Genomic DNA, 4,543 nt, shown 5'->3' with positions numbered 1-4,543 from the left:
GTGGATTCTGATTAATAATGATCCCGTGTGTGTGGATCATTTTTATATTTGTGTGTATGTTACATTTGACCTCCATCAGGTAGTGGCTGTTTGTAAACCAGGGTTAATGTGGTTCATGGTCAGCACCTGAAACACCTTCTCTCCGGTAAAGGTCTGAACAACACATTTTAAACCTCTAATGATCAGGTGTTGCGGTGCTGTTGGTTTTATTTTGAATGACCTGTGGTGATTTCACGAGCCTTTAATCTCTTTACACCCTGATTTTCCTTCTCAACAATAAGAGAGTTACTTCTTACAGATGTTAAGTTCTGTCCCCTCTGAACTCCAGTTGTGACAGAAGAACAGAAAGAACAGAAAGTCTCTGCTCTGCCTGTGGCTCACGTTCTGGAGCCTGTCGCTGGGGCCGATTGTGTTTTGTCTTTCCCTGTGATGCTCCTCCTCAGCCTCCTCTGAGCTCGGAGGCTGACGTTCTGCCAGACTTTGATCAGAGCCTCCTCTCGGTGCCCGGAGGACACGGCTCCAAACGTGTTTTGAAGTTTGTTCATCTCTCCTTGAAACTCCGCTGAAGTGTCCGTGCTGTTTACTTTCCTCTGAGTTGTCACAGGTCAGAGGTCACAGGTCCGTCTCCTCGTCCCTCCTCCTCCCTCCTGCTCCCTCCTCCTCCCTCCTCGTCCCAGAGCAGCTCTGAGAGCCACAGTATTTCTACAGGATTATCTCACTAGTTGGCTCAATTTTCTGTTAAACAAAATGAACTATGTGAGCAGGAGTTCAATCTTTAATACTGACTTTATAAAGACAGATGGAGAGAGAATATCAAAGTCTGTTGGGGAAGAAATTCAAACGTGACAAAACCTCAACCCGTACAGATCTTTATTTGTGATCAGTTTGTAGTTTCCTGTTTCCTGCTGCTGGCTCGTTCTGAACAAACCTTCAATTCTGCTCTGAAACTCAACTCATATCACGGATCTTTTAAAAAACAACTTCTTTTTTATCTTGATGATGCAGTTTTAAATTTAAATTTTATATTTTTCAACCCATACTGGAATATTTTGTTATTAGTATTTTGTTATATGAGCTGAGGTGAAAACGTGAATATTGGATTTGTGTGGTGTTCTCAGTTGGAGTCTTTAATCTGTTGGAGTCACACAAAGTGTCTGACAGTCCTGTCAAATACCAAAATAGCAAAGAGCCATAAATGCTTTGAATATTTCTTCGCCTCAGATCTGAACACGGTAAACTGATCGCTGATCTGTCGGCAGCACAGACTCTGCGCCGCTTCATTAATTATTGATAAATAATCTTCCTGCTGTGTCGTGTGGCGGCGAAGCTGCAGGAAACACATGTTGTGTTAATGTCAGTGGCCTGCGATCTGTGGGAGAAGCTTCATTAGGGATATTTAACAATTCATTTCACTTTTCTTTATTATCACACTGGGACCATCACATCATCGTGGTTTCACTGGTCAGTCGTCGTCACTTTGTCACGTGCTGTACTTTGCTCTGCTGACCCTAACTCCTGTGAAGATATTTGATCAATATCTTCCCATCTGATCGATCCAGTGACTTTAAAGTTCTTCTTCTCTCTGAATCTTCTGAGAGGGAAGCGTTGGTCCCGTGGTCAGCTCATGTCACACCTCATGGTTCCCAGTGGTAACAAGGTTTCACTGAGCAAACCAGCCTGAACCTTCCAGTGTCACCAGTCAGACTCACTGGGATTATTGATTTTTCTGTTTTCTGTTCCTTTGACATTTGACAGCGAGACAGGAAACAATCGAACCATGGATTCTACACTAACCAGCCACCACGCCGCCAGGGAGCCTGCGTTTTACCCTGCGCCAAAAAACCCAACAGATTCTGACTTGACCCGTCAGCAGTGTTCGGACACACCCATCTCCTCCTCCTCCTCCTCCTCTTCCCAGTTTCAGCCGGGAGGTCGTGACAGACTGAAGAGGGGATTTCACGTCTGGAAATCAGATCAGCTGCTCTTGATCTTGGATTTAACAGATGTAATAGACTTTTTCAGTTTGGCCTGGTTTTATTTAAAATGGACTAACCTCCGTAAAAAGCAGCACAGTCGTCTGAGGGGGGAAACGTTCATTTTCCCTTTGGCGTCACAGACGTTATTAAAGGTCAGCGTTTTGTTTCCTGTGTGATTAAATCCACAGACACGATGAAAACCCTGAACCCGGTTCTCCGTCTCTCATCTGCTCCATCGCTGCCTCATCGATTTTGGTCTGTTGCCATGACGCCGGCTGGTCCCACGAGTTCTGTGTACACAGCTCGTTGTGCCGACCCGGGTCCGACACCCCCCCGTTACGTCATCAGCTCCTGAACAGAAGAACTTTACTTACTTTACCTACTTTTTCACCTTCTGGAAACAACCTTGATCATTAAATGTTTTAGTTGCAGATTAATGATCATCGATGGAATCACGTCTCTTCACAAACTGCAAACAGGAAATACAAGAACAAGACAAACACCTGGAATCCTCCCCCATCATCACGACTACTGCCCCCTCCTGGCGAAGGTCATACCTCGCACAGTTCATCCATAACTGCACCTCCTCCACTGCTCATCATCCGTTCTTCTTCCTCTTTGCTTCTCTTTACTGTTCATCCCCAGGGGAACATGAATGTCTGCATGTGGAGGTGGACAGTCAGTGAGAAAGAGGATCTCATCTTCAGGGGGATTCCCCCTCTGGGGACCGTGACTGTGTGAAGTCAGACACACAACGAACTGAACATGTGTGGTTGTTGTGTTTGATCTGATCTGTAGTAACCATGGTGGGAGGCAGCAGTGAGACCTCTCCTCTCTTCGGTTTGTTCCTGGTTGGAAGTATCACAGACGGGATGTAAACACCAGTCCTCTCATCGCTCTGCAGTTTTCTGGGGTTTGAACCCATGTGTGGGAGGAGTTTATTTTCCTTCCTGTGGATCCGTTTGCAGTTGAATTGTCAAACGCACACCAGGAGGATCCGTTCTGAACTTGGTTGCCTGACCTCTGACCTCTGACCTCTGACAGTGTCATGACTCAGACGTACGTGTACATGTGGCTCTATTCAGAAATGAAGCCAAAATACGAACGCTGCCATCTTGTGCCGATGACGCCATGTGTGTGCGTCGTCGTATCGAGGTCCTGCTGACACACTCGACCAATCAGGAGTCAGTCTCAGCTGTCAATCATGACACCCCAGCCTGTTTTTATATCATCACATCAAAACCAAACTGATCAGAAACACTTCAATGTGATAAGAACGACCTGAAATGACAGAAACCATCTTTGCTGCACAGATCTGAGGAAACTGCAGGAAACTTCAGTTTGAAGGTTTGATTCACGTGAAAGAAATTCAAAGACATTTAGTTTCCTGAATTTAGATCCTACTTATCAAACGTTTAACAATTGTCGGGCTCAACGATCCTCGCTCCTTGTTAGTGTCTCATTTTTAAAGAAGAAAATCCCCTGAACTAATCACCTTGGATCACAAGTGCAGATGTTTCACATCCTGCTCATGAAAACTCTCAGGTCACAAACATTGTTTGTTCCCAACAGCAGCAGACGTCTCTCCAAACCACGCTGAAGCCAAATTGGAAACACATGCATGGGACACATGTTAAAAACTGCTTGCTGAGCGACCTTTCCCCGTGACCCTGCGTAGCCGAGTCCTTCCACCTCTCCATCCGGGCGAAAGAGCAAGTAAAGCTGTTCAGAAAATCAATAATCAATACCGCTGCCCCTGGGAGCGGCTGCGTTTGCATTGTGATGATTTCAGAGATTTCAGCCGGTCTCTGCTCCGGGTGAATACCTCGGACTTTCCTGTCGGTTCAACAAACCAAACGCCAGGTCTGTGGGGGGCCGAGCAGGACCCTCAGGAAGAAACGCTGCGGTACCACAGGTCACGTGGTGATTTATGGCGATCTGTGAGATTGATGTGTTTATTCTGGTGTTTATGCTGAATCGTTGTATCTGCTGAACTGTGAGCGTCAGTTCAGCAGCGCTCGTCCTCGGGGAGTCGACAGCTGCAGTCGTTTTTCATGCAGCTGGAGACGCCAGCAGCCGGATTCATGGCGGCTTTAAGTCAGTCACACCTGTAACAGGGGTTAGGGTCCGAACACACCGGGACTCTCCACGAAGATGCATTCAAGTCTGTTTTATTCTTGTTGGACAGAACGAGATGACGACTTTAAGAGTTTCCTGTTGTCAGATGGAAGGTCAGTCAGTCGAGGTCTCACCTCCACACGGCTCCTCAAACTGCACCAAACCTGCCGTGTTCCTTTGGACCTCGCTCTGAAGCGATGACAGAAGCTCATTGCGGGCGACCAGCACCTCCACCTGCTCAATGGCAGCAGAGGAAACAGCCAAACAGCAGCTTTAGGATTGTAAGAGGGGGCCGGGGGGGGTGAGGAGCAGCAGTGGTCTCCAGCCTCAGCAGCTCTCGTGCTCAGTATCATGTTTATTGTTCATGTAACAGGAACCAGGCTCAAGACGCTTTCACTAAAATCAAGTGCTGATGTCAGGGATTCTTTTCTGCTCGCCTTGTCGTTTAC

The sequence above is a fragment of the Hippoglossus stenolepis genome, chromosome 11 (genome assembly GCF_022539355.2).
Source record: "Hippoglossus stenolepis isolate QCI-W04-F060 chromosome 11, HSTE1.2, whole genome shotgun sequence".
Classification (NCBI taxonomy): Eukaryota; Metazoa; Chordata; class Actinopteri; order Pleuronectiformes; family Pleuronectidae; genus Hippoglossus; species Hippoglossus stenolepis.
This window is presented reverse-complemented; position numbering follows the sequence as displayed.